This window comes from Sceloporus occidentalis, unplaced genomic scaffold (assembly GCF_023333645.1).
Source record: "Sceloporus occidentalis isolate IW3139 unplaced genomic scaffold, rSceOcc1.0.p SCAF_1, whole genome shotgun sequence".
NCBI lineage: Eukaryota > Metazoa > Chordata > Lepidosauria > Squamata > Phrynosomatidae > Sceloporus > Sceloporus occidentalis.
The window spans coordinates 201,398,924-201,420,670 of NW_028316981.1; positions in this window are offsets into that span (position 1 = coordinate 201,398,924).

Below are 21,747 nucleotides of genomic sequence, written 5' to 3' on the forward strand. Positions count from 1 at the left end.
TCTCCCAAATCCCGGTATTTTGTGCAACATGCAACTTTTTTTGTGCAGCAGTGTACCATCTTGTGGAATATAAAGTGGTTTTGTACATACCCACCAAAAAAGTCATCAAAAAAGCCCCATAACATGAAAAAAAAATATCATCAAAGCCAACTCCATTCTGGATCTCTTTCAATCCGGTTTCTGCTCATGGCATTCCACAGAGATGGCCCTCACAAAGATCTCTAACAATCTTTTACGGGGCAAGGCGAATGGCCTTCACTCTGTCCTTATTCTCCTCGATTTGTCTGCGGCCTTCGACACCATGGATCACTGTCTCCTAGTTGATATACTTTCTGACCTTGAGTTCTTGGACTCTGTTCTTGATTGGTTTAAATCTTATTTGTCAGATCTTTTGCAGTGGTCACAGGTTGATCAGACTTCATCCTCTGTCCCCTTATCTGTTGGAGTTCCCCAGGGCTCTGTTTTGGGTCCCCTACTGTTCTCTCTTTACACAATGTCCCTAGGAAAACTTATCAATTCTTTTGGTTTTTCCTATCATCTGTACGCTGATGACACTCAGCTGTATCTTTCCACCCCTGTCTTTTCTCTGGGGCTTGAATAGCAAGTTTAATCATGTCTCACCTTTATTTGACCAGTCCAGGAAGCCCACAGTCTTGGTTTCACTTTTGATTCCTCTCTGTCTTTTATCCCCCACATCCAGGCCACAGCCAAAGCCTGTAAATTCTTTTTTTACAACATTGCCAAAATCTATCCATTTCTTTCGTCCTCTACCACTAAGACTCTGGTCCACACTCTGGTGGTCTCCCGACTAGATTACTGTAACCTACTTCTAGCAGGGCTTCCTCTTTCTCATCTTTGCCCTTTAATTTCTGTCCAGCATTCAGAGGCATGCGTCACTACATCCGCTCACCGCTTTGACCATATTTCTCCTTTATTATCATCCCTTCACTGGCTCCCCTTTCCCTTCCATATTCAATATAAGCTTTGGTTGTTGACCTTTACATCCTGCATGGGCTGGCCCCTCTTTATTTATCTGAACTTCTTTCTCCGTACATTCCCACTCGTACCCTCTGTTCTAGTAGTCAAAGTCTGCTGTCCCAGCCTAGGATCTCCACTGCCCCGTCCCGAATTCGCCCCTTCTCACTTGCTGCCCCTCACTCCTGGAATCTTCTTCCTCCACGAACATGGGTCATCACTTCATTGACAACTTTTAAATTTGAGCTGAAGACCATCCTGTTCAGGGAAGCGTTCCCAGGCACTGTGTGAATATTTATATGATATTTGATTAGATAGTGGATGTTGATGTTTTAATTGTTGCCTGTTTTTTTAACTAATTCTATTTTATATTACTACCTACTGTTTATATGTATTTTGTAGATTGTACGCCATTGGCAGGTTTTATATTTTTATTGATTGATTATCTGCATGTACAGCACCATGCACATTTACAGCGCTATAGAAATAAACTATAATCATCATTATCATCATCATCACTGAAAATGTCTCCAAACTCTCTGACATTGAGATATGTCGAGACAGCTTTCCTCTTCAAGGTGGAGGTAATTTGTGAATATTAATTACATCTGTAATCTGGAGTCATCATCAGATGACAAGGATCATCCTTGTGCAATGAAAAGTATCATTGACTGATTTCTGTTAAGTGAGCAGGTCACACTAACCAGCTGGCAGTACAAAGTTAAAAACACTCCACATGTGCCTTCACACATCAGGACAGCTTGTCAACAAAAGAGTTAACCATAGTGGTTTTTGTCTTGCCTTGTTTTGTTTGCATTTTGGGCCTTTTAGGGGGAAAAAAGCATAGTTGCACAAAAAAGTGGAAAAAAACCCTTCTCTTTGATTTTACTTCTGTAAAGATTGATGCTACTAATTCTATTTTAAAAATTGTTCATGTATTTAGTAATTGCCATGTTCTTCAAAGATATGGGTGTGTGGTCTGCCAGTAGACTTGGCAGCTTGACCGGGATGCAGTGATGGCATAAATCATATGAACTATTTTCTCCATGTTGGGTCTATTCATATATCTGACACAGTTCAAAAAGCTGCTCTGAACAACGTCTGTGCTGTCTATCTCTATTCTTAAAAAGCAGCAGTTTACAACAATAGTGCCTCTACAGGATGCTAGTCACACTGTGAAGTAAACAGTTGACCAATAATTCCCCAAATATGATCATGAGGAGACAAAAACATAAAAACAGCCTTGGCAGGATACTAACTCCTGCATTCAAAATTAAACCGAAAAATTCCCAGATTGCCATGACTGAAGACATCACCAATTTAGATCAAATGGAATATTTTTTTTTCCATTTGCCATTAGCAAAAAGTAACTGCATGGTTGCCAAAGTTCAATTTTCAGTTTTCTTGAGATATTGCTATTCCTCAGGTTTCCCACATCTCCTCTGCATCCAGTGGTGTATGTATGGTAGGGAGGGGAAATGAAGGTCTTTGAATTTCTAGTATTGTAATAACTTAAACTCGGCATTTAGAAATACAGTTAAAACCTCTAAAGAAAAGGAGTATGCAAAGCTACCCAGGAAAAGCAAACACAGCAAATATCAGAGTCCTGGGTGTGAAGGATTTTCAGTGTCTCACACACTACAATGCTAGACATTTGGAAGGAAGGTTTCAAGGGGATGCACAGAATTCTTATTTTGAGGGCAATGCCCTTATTCACCACTACCGTAGCTATATTCCTGTCTTAATCTCAGATGTGATGGATCACTTATGTTAGATGTGTGGTGAAAGTATCATGATATTAGCACACTGGAGGCAGTGCATATATGGCCATAAAATGAGACGGCATGGTTTCTTTCTCCTTCATCAACAACTAGCCAATGAGCAAGTGTTGCTGAATACATTTTAGTTACAGCTGTTGAGTAAAACCAGATTAAAATTCTTATTTTTTATTAAAAGGTCACTTATGCTTCTACTTGTACAGCTGTGGGATGTGCAGTGGAAAAAATGTTCCTTTTCATTGTTCGGATTTAAATATATTGTCATAATTTTCTTCTTTTCATAAATCTTTTGTTGGTGTTTTGTTAATTTAATATTAATTTTCTTCCCTTGATGGATTTCAGTCAGGGGTGGCTTTCGGCACAACCTCCAGTGCAAGAATCCTTAGCAGAGTATGCTGTTTTCCATAGTAACAGACATCTTCAGAGGTGCAGCCTTTCTCGAGCGAATTCAAGCAAAACCTTTCTTCTTCTTTTTCACAATTAAAGAGAAACCCAAGCAAAAATAAATTGTAATTCAAAATTCGTTAGGCTGCATCTGTGTTGCAGAAATAATCCAGGCTGACACCACTTCAACCGCCATGGCTCAGTGCTATGGAATCCTGGGATTTGTAGTTTGTTTTGGCACCAGCGCTCTCTGACAAAGAAGGCTACATATCTCACAAAACTACAAATTACAGAATTCAATAACACTGAGCCATGGCAGTTAATATGGTGTTAAACTGCATTATTTCTACAGTGCAAGTGCAGGCTAACTTTTCTTCATGTTTATTCAGTCCAAACAAAATGAGAAGGAAACATTTTTTGTATGCATCTTCTTCATTCAGATGAAATGAATGCACAACCCTCACAGATCAGGAGTATAAATTAGTTAAGCATATGACAGGGATATAATAGCCTTCAGTGGAACGTAATGAGGAGGGGAGATTCCAGCTGTGATCCTTGATGTAAGAATAGGTTCAGTTGACCCTCCATGGCCACAAATAATTTTTATCCAAGGATTCAACCATCCGTGGCTTGAAAATATTTTTTAAAATATAATTCCAAAAACCAAACCTTCATTTTGCCATTTTACATAAAGGGACACCATTTCACTCTGCCACTATATTTAATGGGACTTGAGCATCCAGAGATTTTAGTATATATGGCAGGTCCTGGAACCAAGCTGCAGTGGACTCCAAAGGCCCAATGTATTAAAAATATGCAAATACCCCTATCGTTTTACCTGGGAAAGTAAATGTGCATCAACCAGGTGGTAGGGAGGAAAAGGTTCAGGTGATAAGGAACTTTTATCAGTGATATTGTGTATCTGGCTCCTATATGTATATGTTCTCAGATGCAGGGCAGACCCAAGACACCAAGACAGCATCCTATTCCATAAACAGAGGCTGACTGGACCAGCAGGTGTATCTCTTTTCAACACTGGTGATGCCACAGCCTCCTCTACTGCAGTACTACTCAAAGTGGTAGTCCCTGGTCTAGTGCCAGCGTCCAAGAGTTGTAGTCATTGGGCACAAATATGGAGCTATTCCCTGGCTTAGCACACATCTTTTTCTTCCTACACTTTACTGTGCTCCACAACATCTGCTGCACAAGGCAACTGCCCCAATCTGCCTAATGGTAGGACCATCCCTGAGAATAAACTGGATGATGATGTCTCCCATGCTGTCCCTAATGGCATATAATTTGCTTTAAGAAGCAAGTACATTTCTATACCACTAACTGATGTACTAGGTGGTTTATAAAATGTAAGCTAGTTGCCCCCAACAAGGCTTTGCTTTTTACAAACTACACTTAACTTACAACTACTAAAAGACCATGGTAAAGAATGGTAAAGAATTGTATTGACTCTGGTAGATTTTTGGCTGAATGCACTGGGCTGTTCTTGTGGAACTCGTGATATGTGTACATCTAGATGTTTTTGCCAGGCCTCCATCCATATATCTGAGCTTGAAGGTCACCAGCTGTTCCTTGCTAGACAATGCTCAGAGTTATGACTCCTGGTGACACCTCTTGCTTTGACAAGGAAGCACCTGAGCAGATCCATTAGAGCAATTCTATTTACAGACAATGGGGCTTTCTACATTGCCATTTGGGACGTCCTCCGGACGTCCCATTTTAAAAAAGGGGCGTCTCTTTTAGACGCCCCATGGCCTAGTACGGACTCCGTCCGTACAAGATGGCGGCGCCCCTTCTACATGGGCGCCGCCATCTTTACGTATCGGACGCACAGCGTCCAGACGCGTCGCGCCGCTGCTGACGTAGCGAGCGCGCCCCTGGCGCCTCGCTACGTCGCAAACGCGACGCAAAAAGAAGCTCCATTTTGGAGCTTCTTTTTTCGGTCCGCGCGGGAGTCGGGCCGTCTGAAGGCTCCGGCTCCCCCGCGGACCTTCTGGCGGCGGCGGCAGACCGCCGCAAAGCGGCGGTCTGTACCCCGCCTAAATGCGCCAACATGGCCCGCCCTTGTTTTTGCCTGCCTGTCTTTCTAACCGGTTTTCATTATAGAGGCCCCCAACATTTCTTTTATGGTGTTCTATTCTTTTCTGCTCTTTGAAGTGTTCTTCTGTTTGGGGAAAAATGCACAACATAAATAAAATGATGACACTTGTTATTAGCATGAAAAAAAGAGAGAGAGACATTTTGTTCCAATTATCTTTGCCTTCTCCCTCTCCGCCTGATCTCCTCCATTTGGAACAATGAGAGATGCTGGTACACAAACAAAGGGCCAGTTTTGAAAAATGAGAACATGATTGTGCAAAGTGGGGAACATGAAAACCTGAATTATACATGAATTGTGTGTATAGTTCATATTCAGTCCAACATTATTACGCATGGAAGAGGTATAAAATTACAGTGTCGGTTGATCTCAGAGCAGTTCTACTTAACCAAGGATCCATCCACATGTTACTCATTTACACACAGGGTCAGGATTAGAGTGGAGGCCTGGGGTTTCCTTCCCTGGATGCATGATTCAAGGGGGTGCCAACTGTGAGGTATATACATATATGTTTAAGAGAAACACATGGAAAGACTAACAAAGAGAGAATTTTTAATGATATGAAATAGTGAGATTGGTGGGTAGTCCTAGATTTTATTGTGCACCTGGGCTGTGTGTATGACTTCATGAAAGCATGGGATGACCGAAATACAGTGGGCCCTTGGTATCCACTGGGGTTTAGTTCCAGGACACACGCACCAAAATGTGTGGATGCTAAGCTCCCATTATATACAATGCCATAGTAAAATAGTATCTCTTATACAAAATGGCAAAATCAAGGGTTGATTGGAGCAGGTGTGTGTGTGTGTGTGTGTGTGTGTGTGTGTGTGAATATTTTCAAGCCATGGATGGTTGAATCCATAGATGCAGAATCCGTTGATATGGCAGGCTGACCATAACTGAATGTCTCAGCTGGTATTGACAACGGATAGACTATCTGAAAGACCAAATTTGCCTATACAAACTTGCCAGGGTATTATAATCCATAGGGGAGGGCTTTCCCTCAGTCATCATAGGTTTGCTTGGTGAGGACATAAGAGAAAGCCTTCTCAGTGGTTGCTCCCAGACTCTGCAACACCCTTCCATGGAAGGCTAGGCTGGCCCCTTCCTGGTTCTCCTTCTACCATCAGCCAAAAACCTTTTTGTTTGCATAGGCTTTTAATGTGTAATTACTTACAGGGAACCTTCCTATGAGGTGCTTTATTTTTAACCTTTGCATGTTTTTAATTACTTTATGTTGTTTATAACCTATCATTTAAAATCATTTTATTAAAGTTTGATTATTACAAAAAAAGAACACAAAAAGAATACTTTAAAAAAACCAGCCAATGCAGCCACATCTAATGTGCCTCTCTCCCCCATCATTTTAATGTGATGGTTGTAATGTGTTTTAAATTTTTATTGTTTGGTTTTAGCTCATTCTTTGGTGATCCACTTTGAGGCCCAGTCCAGGAGAAAGGCAGCATATAAATCAAATCAAATCAGCAGTGGACAGGGATAGTAGGAGTTGTTTTGTACCAGGTTGGCAAATTAAAGGAATCAAAGAAACTTTTAAATTCTATCATTAAAAAAAAAAAAGATTATAAGCATCAAACACATAATTGCTTGTGGAATGCATTAACTGAATCCTGCAATTTTGCATCCACACTGCAGAAATAATACAGTCTGATACTGGGATTTGCAGTTTTTGCAAAACTTTTAGCTTTCTCGGTCAGAGAACTCTGGTGCCACAACAAACTACAGATCCTAGGATTCCATAGCATTGAGCCAGGTCAGTTAAAGTGGTGTCAACCTGGCTTATTTCTGCAGTGCGGATGCAGCCCAAGAGATACACAACCAGAAGCTGCAACAAAAGTGGAATATATCAGACACTTCTGCCAACAAACTCAGTGGATCTAAAGCTCCAAGAACGATATCTACTTTAGAGTACTTCGAGAAAAGAGGCCCAGAAAAGGTTTTGTAACAATTGTTCTCATAAGAATTAATTGGGATGGACATCTACTTCTTTCATATCAATAAAGAAAAATGCGATAACGTCTCAAATATTATAGCCTGGGCTCCTTTCAGAAGTAAAATGTGTTCCTTTTGCCATTTTACTATAAATCAGTGTTGTTTACCTTCAGATAAATATGTTCCTTGGTTATTTAGATAATTCCATTTACTTGGGATAAATGTCATCATCTCAAGGGTTGTCGTCGTAATTTTTGAATATGTTAAAACTTGCCATCTGAACAATAAGCCCACACAGGGAGGGAGGGAGTGTCTGAGATACATAAAAGATGCAACTCCATAACCTTTTCTGAAATATTTCCGTGTTTATGAACACAAAACCTATTTATTTGCTCTTCCTACAGATACTGCTGTGGGTGTGTTACCCAATAACGAGACAGTGGAGAAAAGATACAGAAGAGCAATACACCACTGTTTTGTTTGTCTATATATTCATACCTATAGAATACAATGAACAGAGTATATATTGTATCCTTCTTCAAAGCCTTTCCAAAACATGTTACATCAGGTTTCCTTGAAAAAATATTATTTTGCCCCTACAGTTTACCAGTTAATCTACTAAACAGATTTTTTCCCCTTCGCACATTAGTTTCTGTTTACACTTCCTGCTTCCAAGATTCCCATGAAAAGTATCATGACGCAATGCTGGTATTGAATGACTGGTCATCAAAATTGTCAACACTGCCTAAAATTGCTGTTCCGTGATTTGCTTACTTAAGGAACAACATGGAAAGCAAAGAATTAAAAGGGGCATTCTCTGGGCTGACTTACCAACCCACAGCCCCCCCCCCCCAAATTAATTTTTTTATTTACATAGTATTTCCGATATATCTAACTCTAGATATTTGAAGGCTTATTGGAGGAATGAAAGTAGAATAAATTATTTTCTGTTGTGGTTTTTATGATGTCCAACCATTGTTGGACATCATAAAAACCACAACAGAAAATAACCTATTGAAAGTATGGTTTGTGGATGCTGGTTTTTCAACTTTTCAAGCTACATTTGGGAATTTCTGCTTCCTTCACTTCTGAAATCAAGTGTCCCAGCACCTGAAATTTTGAAATTGACCACTGTCACATTAAAACACTTAATTTTTATTTCTTTAAAAAAGAAAACACAATTTTCCAAAAGGGAGTTAAGAAGAGAAAGAAGAAAAGGAGAGGCCAATAAGGAAGTGACCGAAGGAGAAGATCAGGAGAAAGAAATCAGAAGTTGTACCTGCCCTGCAGAAATAATCCACTTTGACACCACTTTAACTTTCATGGTTCCATGCTATGGGATTCTGGGAATTGTAGTTTTGTGAGACATTTAGCCTTCTCTGTCAGAGACTGGTGTGACAACAAACAACAGTTCCCAGAATTCCATAGCATGGAGCCATGGCAGTTAAAGCGGTATCAAACTGGATTATTTCTACAGCCAGGAAGAGGACATTGGGAAATGTAGAGTCCTCCCAACCCACCCAAAATCACTACCTTGAACAAATATTCAAGGATCATTGGGAAGCAGATGGGAGAACAACCACAGGGCTCCACCAAAGAAAGAAAAATGCTCACAATCTCTTTCAACAAAAAGATAATCTGGACGAGACCTTCAAATTCTACCCATTCTCACAAAATTCAGATTATTATAGAATGGTTCTGTGGAAATCCTGGTAAGAAAAGCCTAAAAAAGTGATTTTGTTTCCATGATGATGACAATGATGATGATGATAATGATTTATCCTGTACAGTCGGCCCTTCTTATACACAGATTTTTTATACACGGATTTAAGCATACACGGTTTGAAAATGTTCCAAAAAAGTATAAATTTACCTTGATTTTCCATTTTTTATAAGGGACACCATTTTGCTATGTCATTATATTCAATGGGACTTGAGCATACACGGATTTTGTTATACACTGGAGATCTTGGAACCAAACCCCAGCGTATAACAAGGGTCCACTGTACTACAGTTACAGATTTGCAACCTAGAATTATGAATCCATAACTGGCCTGCATAAAAAAAAATCTAGAGTTAGCCATGTTGGCCATACAGCACATCCAATAACATGCAAACAATTATACCTTTATTGGGTCCACCAAAATGCACAATTACATGTTGCAAACTTTTGAAGTCACACTGGTTTCTTCTGGCTTCTTCATCAGGCAAACAGGAGTAAAGCAATTTTTTCTAATATTGGGACTGATTGGTATGCTTTGCCTCCACACCACCTAAAATTTTCTGGATGCAAAACATGAAGGCTTCTTGAGAAATTCAGTGTCCTCTACCTACATAGGAGCCTGTGGCTTCACAAAGGAAGGAGACATGCTGGATTCCAAGGAAACATCTTCTTAGAATTGCAAATGGACATTAAATTTCCTTGACTTTAAAAATCTGCCTGTGACCGCATGGCCAAAGGGAGAGGTGCCAGCCTGCAGATAGCCCTCCCTACCATTTGAACTAAGACCAGAAACAGAAAATGCAGGCCTATGACTAACACCTTCATTTTCTTTCTCCTGTTTGCCTGATGAAGAAGCCAGCGTAACTTCAAAAGCTTGCGACATATAATTGTGCATTTTGGCTGGCCTGTATTAAGTAAGAGTATGTAGTCTCACTGTTAACCTATGTAAATGCCATCCCAATTTACCTTTAGAGCTAGCTGGCAGATTTGGCCAAGGAGGTCCATTCACTTTCCAACTGGGAGAAAAAGAAGAGACCACCACCACCTCATCTCACCATCAAGTGAGTCTGTGACAATCAGAAGTAAGACCTTTATCATAACTCCTTTTTGCAGCCTCATTTACTGACAAGAAAGGTTAGCAATACCATCTTCTTCATACTTCAATCAGAGGCTGAATGAACCTCCTTTACCTCAACCACCCGATAGCTCTTAAGGTACTCTTCTGTGGGGGGAGGTTAGTTAGGTGTAACTAATGATTTGCATGATGACTGACTGACTGACTGACTGACTGACTGAATGATTAAACATCTTGTTGAGAAACAAGAGTTCCATTCAATTGCACTTTCAGCAAATTTGGGATCGGAAGCCACCAGACATCCAGCTGGATCTTTCTTAGCAAGCTTGCATAATGTCAGAGTACTCTCATCATGTCAGGTTTGACAAGAACTGTTTGAAACTGAAATGTTTCCAACAATCCCACATACTCTGGAGTCCTGCTGACTAAGAGAGATCTGTGTTTCACTCAACAGGTGCCAATAGGCAAATAAGGATTTTTAAACTGGCCTGATAAAACTAGAGGCACAAATAAAGGACTTCACGGTCCTGACAAACTGGCTTCCCACTCTCAGTGTGAACATCTCTAACATCAAAGAAAATGTTATTCATATTTTGTGCTTGGTTGAATGTTTTCTGTCTGTCTGCTCTCAGGGATTCACACATCTCTGATCTGAATTTTGATTCAAGGACTGATCTGAATTTTGATTCAGATAGCAAGTGCGACTGGTTCCCACAAAGGACTCAGAGTGCACAATAAATTATAGGAGAATTGGGGGGGGGCAACCTTACAGAACAAGGGAAGTGAAAAGTTAGCCTTCTGGAAATTCAGATTCACTAAATGACAGTCAGCTAAAGTGGTGAAGTGGTTTGAATGTTGGACTACATCTCTGGAGACCAAGGTTTCATTCTCCACTTAGCCATTTATATACTCATTACTACAAAACACCATGACAACTCTCACTTCAAATATCCCTACTATATAAGCTGTGATCATTTCTACAAGAAATAAGTTGGCCCTTCACATTTGCAGCTTTGAATTTTGCAGACCTGATTATTTGCAGTTTTGATTCATATGTTCTCTCTAGGAATATCTACGTCCTCCAGCGGAAGTCTGCTGGAAGTTGACCATAAAGTTGTGCTGGAGAACCTAGAGGTTCCTAGAGGAAACAATTCTCTAGGTTTTTATAGGTCCTCTTGCATGATTCTGTGATCAACATCTGACAGATGCTGACCATAGAGTAGCACTGGAGGACCTGGTGATTCCTAGAAAGGTGTTCTCTTAGATACAAAGAATAGTGTTTTTTAATTTGCAGTTTTTCCACATTCACAGGGTCCTTCACCTGTGACCCCAGCAAATGTGGAGGAGCTACTGTATTCCTAACCTTCATTATATTCAAATAACAACAGTTTTGCCTTCTCCATCTTTTCTGACAGCTGCCTCATCTGCTCCACCATGTCACTCTGTTCCATTGACCTTGTGCAGCCAGAGTATTCCTCACTCCTTTTGCAGCCACTTCATTTGGATAGCTTCCTTCCTGCTCTGGATCTGTCTTCCATCTCTCTTCCACCCCAGAATCATTCATTCCCATGCTCTTGCCTCCCTGCCCGCAATGCTCTGCCAGACCAGCCTCCATCCCATCTCCTAGCATTGTTTTTGATAGAGCCAGCAAGATGGTGATGAAGTGGTCGCATTGGTAGGCAGGAGGTGAAGCAATAGCAGATTTTTTTAAAATCCCTAGATGTTTTAAAAATCCATCCAGACAGAAATGTTTGCTCTGAAAAAGAGGACATGTGCAGGTAAAGGAAGATGGAACACAATCCTAATAAGACCCTTTAAGACTGAAATGGTGGGAAACCTCTACTGAAAGAATGAAAACATGGAGCCCTGTCTCCTCTCTCTTTTAAATTAAGTACTATATACTCCCCCAAAAAAACACTTGGGGAAAGAATCAAAATACATGTCTAGGGTTGGCAAATATGTAGTCCTCCAAATATTGTTGGACTACACCTCTCATCAGTGTAATCATTGCCAAAGGATGATGGGGTTTGTATTCCTAGATATTGAGGGCCACATATTCCCCACTCCTGGAACACAGCTAGACTAGCAAAATATTGTGGGATGTAGCCGTTCTAATCATAATGTGAAATTACCAACCAAACTGACATATTTTTTTTCAGGATATTCCATTCCTCCACCACTACCCTGTTTCCCATCTCCCCTATCCCCTGCATATCCTGCAACATTTCATTGATGAAAAGCAAGGCACACATGGCCAAGCAATATGAAGAGTGTTCTCAAGATGGCAAAAGTTATTAATGAGGAAAACCCGCAAACTAGGAGAGCATACAGGGAAGGGCAAGATCTCATCCTCACCTCGCCTTGCCTCTCTCCCTTGTGGAATTGAGTGCAAACTTCTTTTGCATTTTGAATTCACAGCAGTGAAAGTAAACTGTGGATAAGGAAGGAAATTGGGAAGAAGGGAGAGAAACTGGAACATTTTAAAGGAAGCTAGGAAAGTGAGACAGCAGAGGATTAACTGGTATTATCCCTGCAAAATTGGGATAATTGGAGGGCATGTTCATTGTGCATCTTAGGCCCTGTGCAGACAAGCCATTAAGGCTAGCCTGGGGGTGGAGTTGGAACATCACGTCTACATGACGCATACTCCACCCCCAGGATGCCATGATACCATGTGCTGCTCCACACGGCATGCAGCATCACAGCGCTCCTCTGGCTCTGCATCCACCTGATGCAATGCTAAAGAAGCACCTTCAAGCCCCAGCACTACAACTATCGCGTCCTTTCCAGGGCACAAAAAGGAGCCACTTTTTGCAGCTCCTTTTTGCACCCTGGAAAGGCCAGATCAGGGTGCAGCATGTGGTTGCCATGGCCCTGATCTGGTGCACCTGAAGGCTGCTGCAGACTGCCCCTTGACGGTGGTCTGCACAGTCCCCTAGTCAATGTTCTACATCCTATTATTTTATCCCAACTAGAGTAAACCAACTGAATCAATCATTAAAACTAAGCCATAGTTAAATGCCAAGGACTCGAAGAGTCTGTTCTAGTTGGCATTGAGAACAGGATTCAGGCCAACATATGTCAGGTCCCACCCACACCTGTCCTTAAGAGTTTTTCCCTTAAAAGATTTTTACTTCCATACAACTTGGCCAGTGAGTTTCAAAGTGTTGTAATCCCTGAAATTGACTTTTTCAAGGACTTTGGCTGAGCCCTGTTATATTGCATCATCAATGAGTGAGCATAGAGAGGTTTAGAGTCTCTTGAGCAGATGAGGTTATCAGGGTGGCACTCTTTTGCATAAACAGCCACTGTGACCTGTGGAGTCAGTTGGGCAGCTTTTTAGTTCTGCATATATGACTCCTTCACACTGCACACTTATGTACCCTCCAGTGTTGAACAGAAATCCAGAACATGTGTGGCAAAGCAACACCAGAGTGTGATCAAGATCACAAAATTTATTAATGAGGAAGAATGAGTTCACTATGCATTCACTTTAACTGCCATGGCTGCAGTCTGTAGTTTGGGGAGGCACTAGAGCTCTCTGAGTGAGACTTCTACATAAACTGCAAATCCCATCCCATAAATTGGAACTGTAGCAGTTGACATGGAATGATAATGCTATCATTGCATGTGTGACGGATCCCTTTATTTGTGACAGGGTTGCCTGCTGCTCTGTTTGAATGCCAAGCAATTAGACTTGAAACCTGGAAAGTCCCTGGCCAGGAGGCTGGACAGAACTGCTCAGTTACAAAAGCTCCTTGCTGATCCTGCCACCAGATGAGGACTGAAGAGCCTTTTGCCAAATGGCATTGCACACTCCCCCAATGACGATGGCTCTCCGCCCTCTCTCACCAGCCAGCAAGTCATTTCTCCTTGAATATAAACATTTATTATGACTTTTAATTATAAAGCCAGGTCAGAGGCCCAAGGAGGGACTTGTTTATCTGTCTGAGAATCGCCCATTGAGCAGAAAATCAGCTCAGTTCATAATCAGCCTTCCTGAAAAGCTTTGCTTGTTGCTCCCAAGCGAGGCTGATTCAGTGTGAACAGAGATGGGCACCAAATATAGTCTTACAAGAAGCACATGACAATAATAAACAGCCATTGGTATTTAACTCAGTGCCAGGTCATGCCTGTGTGACAGTCATGGAAAGGAAAGCTTTTGTGTGCCTGTTTTTTTTAATAGAGTTGAGTCACTACAGCTACTTTCTGAGCCACAATTGCATAAGAATAAGGTCCATCGAATTACTGGTGCGAATTACTTCTGAGTAGATGAGTTCTTTCATGCTATATAATAACATCACTTTGATACCAGTTTACCTACCATGGTTCCAATCTAGAGAATGCTGGGATTTGTAGATTTGTGCCAAACAAGTCTAAGTAACTCACTAAACTAGAGATCCCAATATTCTGTAGCATGCAGCCAGGTAGCTAAAGTAGTATCAGCGTGTTACAGTTCTGTGACATTACAAAGATCATGTGGAAGATTACACTATAAATCTAAATATTTAGGGGTTACGGTCAGTATTATGTATCAGGTACTCACTTAACTACAGTACGTTTGTTGCTGTTGCTGTTGTGTGCCTTCAAGTCATTCCCAACTTATGGCAACCCTAAGGTGTAGCTCTCACATGGTTTACTTGGCAAGATTTATTCAGAGGAGGTTTGCCATTGCCTTTTCCTGAGGATGAGAGCATGTAATGTGCCCAAATAGCAAATAGCCCCGAATAGACACAGGATAGAATATTGCATGCCTTGAATGTGTTCCTAATGTATTCCCATCATTGACTCATTTTTATTCGAATGCTTGCACATGTAAGCCACCAAACTTGCAGAGATGTGCATCGATGTGGTTCCATAGTGTACTGAATAACAAACCCAAAAAGTCTGAGTGAGATGATTCACATCATCACACTAAAAAAACACTGTTGCCATAATCGTAACCCTCCCCCTGCCACCTACTTTACTGGGTAAAGCCCCTATGTCAGGAAGAAAGTGGAATATAAATAAATAGAATCATAATAATAGTAATGTCAGCTGACAGGGGTCCATTCTGCTGATGATCAAAGTGCAGGTGAAGGATGTTTCTATCAAGTTGGCTGGAAGAGGGGGTACGCTAGTAGGGGTTACTGCGAACTAGAAACAAAGCAGTTGACACCACTTTAAGTGCTGTAGCTCCATCCTATGGAATATTGGGATTTGCAGTTTTACACAGTCTTTAGCCTTCTTTGCCATACATACATGCCTCACAAAACTAGAAATCCCAGGATTCTGTAGGGTGGAGCCATGACAGTTAAAGTGGTGTCCGACTGCATTATTTCTGCAGTACAGATATGTCCTTAATTACATACACACACACGCACACGCACACGCACACACACACACACACACACACACACCTAAGTATTGGGACATAATACTTGACAATGTTTTTAGTCATACTTGGCCCGTTGCACCTTTGCTCCAAACAGCTCAAGATGGTCCACATTAGTCTCCTCCCTCGCCTAGTTTTATGCTCACAATAAGTCTTTCAAGTAGGTCAGGCTGAGCAAAAAGAGAGAATGTGGAGGGACCAGGGTTACACACTGAGTTCCATGACTCAGTGACAATTGGATTCTGTATCTCACAAGGCAAGGGCCAGGGCCATTACGCCACTGCACCACACTCCCATTTGCAATAGTATTTTACATTTCTATATTGTTTCATAGAGAACTAAGCACTCTCTGAGAGGTTTACAATGTGTTAGGCAATTGCTTCCAACAAGCTGAGTACACATTTTATCAACCTACAAAAGGATGGAGGACTGAGTCAATCTGGAGCCCTGCAGGGATCATACTCACAATGTTGTGGCTGCAGTACTGGCATTTAACCACTGCACCACCAGGGCTCATTGCAGTACAATATGCATCTGTATGCATCAGGTGTGTGTGTTATTTTGTTCTCAAGTCGTTCCTGACTTATGACAACCCCATGGCAAACCTATCACAGGTTTCTTGTTGTTGTTGTTTTGGCATGTTTCTTCAGAGGAGATTTGCCATTGTTTAATCTCTATTTTATTGCTCTTTGGTTGTTGTTTTTATGATGGGGGAGGGTTGGGATACGGGACTGTTTGTAACTGCGGATTTTTATTCTTATGATATTTTGTTGTTATATTTGTGTTGTAGTCCGCCTTCATTCCTTCGGGGAAAAGGTGGAATATAAATATATCATATTATTATTGCTTTCCTCTGAGACTGAGAGACTGTAACTGGCCCAAGGTCATCCAGTGGGTTTTCATGTACGCATCCTATCTTGGATCCTATCTTGGATGTAGGGGAAACAGTGACATACACATCAGTGATGGTGGTGGTGATAGTAGTAGTGACTGGATTGCTGCTCCTGCTAACAAATGTTACACAAAATTGTAGTTTCTACTGAGGTTGAAAGGATTCAGATCCTCCATTCACTAGTGGCAATTGGAAAGTGTGGGAGGTTATCACCATCATCAGTTTTCACAACAGCGTCAGTGAAGTGAAAAACGTGTTTATCAAATGCCCCATGGCCTTTGATCAAGTAGTTTAATGATTTCACTATGTAACTGTGTATGAATTTCATACTTGTTTAACATATATTTTGGTTCCTCCTGTTTTGCCCGACTCTTCTGATTATATATTCCCTGCTTCATGCTTTTTTGATGTCCGGTGTTGCAATCAATTGACTGATTTTGTGACGCTTCCTTCTTTTGCTTCACTCGGATGTGAAGAAACATCCTTACATTGTTTGTCTTGCTTTGGATTTCTGGAGGGAAGAAAATTCTCCATCTGAGCCAGGGAAAGCGCTTCCATGCCAGGGCACCACCCAGTACTCTTTAGCAACTGGAAGCACCTTGTTAAAGGATTCTCATGCCAAATTAAGACAATGCCAGTCCAGGAATGCATTTGACTTCTCCGCCTGCCCCCATCTTGTCTTTCTTGTTTGTTCTCTTTCAAGTTGACAGAAATTCATCCTGTAGACAAAACATTTGCATGTTTTGTAATGGTTGCCTCTGGTACCAATGCCAAGAAAAGTATCCTTGTCAGCTGTTGATGCAACATGCTATTTACCTGTGCATCAGTGAGCGCCCTTTTTCTTTGTTAAACAAACAAAATAGTTTTATGGAAATCAATTAATTTTTGGAGGAGTGCTGCATATTAACATACCTGGACTTTTTGTACTAGAAAGTGGTAGCCATTGGTATTTTTAATAGCTATGTGGTGACTATAAGCCTATGGATAGTCCCAGTTTGAGTAGACACTAATGGTATTTACATTTGTGTTCACCGATCATTCAACGGATGTAGTCTAAAGATCTAATTCTTTGTTAATTTCTTTAACAAATTTTCCTCATTAGGGAAGCAACAAATAATTTTAGGAATTTTCTTCCTGCTGCATGGAAATCTTCCAAAACCGAGCGGTTTTTGAAGAGAATTTACATTCCGGGATTTATTCTGTACAAAATTCACACATAGTTGTTTGGACAGAAACCTGTGGGGAATTGCATTTTCTTCAGGGAAAATATTTCTACACATAAATACATAGTAGTTTTGTGCAGAATAGGTCCCCAAGTACAAAGATTCTTATCAGTTCAAGATTGTCTTTGTCAAGTTTTCCTGACACTCAAGGAACATATTTTTGACCATTTCTCAGTATGTATGAATATTCATTCCATCCCTAATTTATTTTAATTGAGACTACCAATAGGATTCAGGCCTGCGGATATCAAAAAGATGCAACATGTTTAGGGCTAGATCCAATGTTAGACCTACTTAGATTAGAAATCAATGGGGCTGAAACAAGTTCATTCATTCATTCATACCCTGCCAGTCTTTAAGAACAAGACTCAAGAAACCTTACTTTTTTTTTTTTGAAAAGTCAGTTGAAACCTATTTGATACAAAGGTGTTTTTTTTTAATGTAACACTTCTATTTAAACGCTAAACTAAAACAGTTAAAACACATTAAAACACTGATTCTCAAACTGTGGGGTGGGATCCTGGGGTGTGTTCACGAGAATTGCTCCAGGTATGAGACTTGGAAGTCCTGATTTATCCTTCTCCTCCTCTTCCAAAGCCTATTTTATGTGTAAAAATTACACATTGAATTTACTTAAATAGATATGTTCTAATTTGAACAATGTTATTGCCTTATAAAATGTTAAAATATGTATGTGTGAATGAAAATACGCACACTAAACTAACACATATTTTTATTCTTATATTATTCTGAGCGGAGGTGCGTTGAAAACCACTACATTAAAATTTAGGCTGCGTCTATACTACAGAAATTATGCAATTTGACACCACTTTAACTGCCATGGTTCAGTATCCCAAAAATATTACCTGATGGGCAAAACATCATTTGAATATCTTCTTTAAATTATCAGAACAAATTGCACTGCCTTTTGACCCATTTCTGTAAGAGCCCCAGAGTTATTATTTAACAACTGGGAAAAAAATGTGTTATGACCAAATGTGACTAACATTGCCATTTTTTAAATTTCCCCCACTCCTGTACAATTTTTAACAACTTTGCCTGATGAAGAATCCAGTGGAGCTTGAAAAGTTTGTGTTGTGTATATGGGACCGATTTGCATCGGGCACCAATACCTGTTGGGCACTCTTGCTGGTGTCCTGAAATACGTCTTTGCAATCTACTAAGAGGGGTTTTTTTTAGCACCTGTGCTCTTTAGCTAAGTATATCTTATGTTATGTTAAGTAAAAGGTGATATAGGAATCCAGTAATAATTTGGTAGATTACAATTTACTTACAAGTAAACATGACTTGGATCAACCAGTTAATTAAGGCTGCAGTTGTACCCATTTGGTCACTTAACACAAGCCCCATTGAACTTAATGGAACTCATGTCTGAAAAGTAATTTAAATGTTTCCATTGGAATTCCATAATCACTGTAGAGATACGAATTTTAAATGGACTAAGAAGTAACAAGCAGGGATATTTCTCCTGGTTTGCTGTGGTTGTTGTTGTTGGCAATCCTATTTTGCCTCTGGCAATGGGAAATTACAAAGAAAAAACTACACATAGGGCTCATCCAGAGAGGAAAAGTCTCCAGAAATATTGAAAGTTCCCTATTCTTTTTGTTCTGCATATTCCCATTGAATCATCTAGATTCAGGCCACATTTCCGAAATCAGTTTTCACTAAATTTCCACTAAGACTACTTTATTATTATTCAGGAATTATAATCAAAGTGCTAAAGTGCTTACACATTATTACAGTAGTTAGAACATTAGGATCATTTTGTTTCCATGTAAACATTCCTCTTTCCCTCTCTTGATCTTTGTTGAATCTTTGTCCTGGAAACAGTGTTTTACTGGCGGCAGCCATCTCAGTTAGTTCTGGTATAAAAGAAACAGGACTGCTACATAGAAATACTTTCATTCTTAGATTGTACACCATAGGCAGGCTTTCTCTTATATATTTATTGTTTTATGTACGGCACTGTGCAAATCTACAGCACTATATAAATAAAGAATAATAATAATAATAAAAATAATAATGATAATTTTGGGAAATACTGGGTTAATTTAAACAGACCTGGGAAGTAGGAATGAAAAGTCCTTGATAATGCCAGGAGTTCCCAGTAAATATACTGGGATGAAGGAAATGTTATGTGGATCTCCAAAGTAAAATTGGTTTGTACATGAACAATGGGACTTTCAGAGAATCCCCCTCTTTCATTTGGAGGGGCGCATAGCCATTGTTCCTAGCACTGACTGGTAACTTTGAATTATTAAATACTGGGTTTCTTCAATATCTGAAACTCATATATGTTATAAAGATTTGGCACCATGCAAATTCACGTATATTGAAGTTATTGAATAATCAACTCAACAGAAAATTTTTAATCTATTCACATTGTAAAAAATAAATAAATAAATATTTCCAATAATGAGAAGTGAAGAGAGACCCATTCATCATACACTTCTACCACTTTGAGGTATAGCACAATGGATACTGTGTAAAGAAAAAAAAACTGTTATTTCAATTTACTATTCATACATGGAAACTGAATTATCTTAACCATTGTTGTTATGATTCTTCATGTCAACTCCACCATTTCACAACCCGATCATAGTGTCTTCTTGGCAAGATACATTCAGAGGAGGTTTGCCATTGCATTCATCTATGCCCAAGGTGATGCAGTCGTTTTCCATGGCTGAGCAAATATGCAAACCCTGGACTCCCATAATCCTAGTCAGAAACTCACAGCACTATACAACACCAGCTTACCATCCTTAGTCACAACTAAATATAGCACATGCAAGTTAGGCTTATGAGCATTCTCAGCATAATTAATATTAATGGAATTGAGAAGAACAGAATTTTCTGAGGATTAAGTAGTACTCAGAAGACAAAGGGCATAAGGAACACAGGAGGCAGCTTGGTCTGAACATTGCTTCAGCAAAACATCTGGAAGAAACCAGTTCATCAAACAGAATAATTTATAATTTGCTCCAAAAGCAATGAGATATTTAAGTTACCTAGTAACTTGATTTTCCAGATGCAGTGACATGATAAACTCAGAGATTATTTCTGTTTGTAGCCCTGGTGTATATCTGAAGGTGAAAAGGAAGTCATTACAAAGAACAGTTTGACCCAAGTTTTCAAAGGCCAGACCTAGTCTGACCTTTGAAATGTGGAAATGTGGAAAGGCTTGTCCTCAGAATGAGAGAAGAGTCGGTTACCAGCGAGCAATAGAATATTGTGCAATTCCCACAGTTGTGGTTGCAGATGGGCTCCTATCTAACCAAGTCAGAAGTTTCATTTCCATTGCCCAGAACTCAGCATTTCTGCTGAAATTGAGATCTTTCCACATCAGTTACCCAAGTACCTTTGACTTTAGCAAGTTAGCTGCTGCAGAGTACCTGTTGAGTAACTTTTCTTGCTGTCCGATAAAGAACCAGATCACAACCTAGATGTAAATCCAGTTTCTCTTCCTGAATCTTCAACAGATGAAGGAGAATTTCACTTGAGAGAAAGGTGATTATGAGAAATGATAAGCTTACACATGCTACACATGCTTCTACACAGCAGTTATGGGTGTAAAGGTTCTGTCCTCTTTAACATCTGGACACTTTTCATGTATGTAGGTCATGTAACAATTATGATCAATGATTTTTCAAACATTAAAGAGTGGGACGGTCCTTTAACCCACCCACCCCCCCTTACTACAATTGCTTGCTTTGCTTTCAGCTGTTGCAGCTTGAGGGGTTGTTTGAAACTTCTGCATCCTGGAACCTTAGCAAACTTAGGCCCAAAACAGACAGGCCAAAAGTGTTGGTTCTGGACTGCATTGGGGGTGTGGTGTTAGCATGCCACATGCCCCGAATTCATCTGGAAGTCACGTGCACCACCTCTTTTCAGAAGAACAGGGCCAAAAAGGAGTGGTAAGATACCACTCCTTTTGCTGGCCCAGTTCAAAACCACAACAGCAGCCTGGATTGCAGCCAGGCACGTGTTGTTGCTGTGGTCCCAGTGCAATCGGTGCCGGCATGGCCACAGACCACACGTCCCGACCCATCTGCTTGACCCTTTAGTTAAGGACATCTGGCTAAGAAGAACTGGCTCAGTTTGATTATTTGCCATTTTGATTAATATGTTCTCTCTGGGAATCGCTAATGTGCAAATCTGCTGGAAGTTAAACATAGAGTTGTGCTGGAAAACCTAGACATTCCTAGAGAAAACGTGTCTCTATGTTGACCATAGAGCTGCACT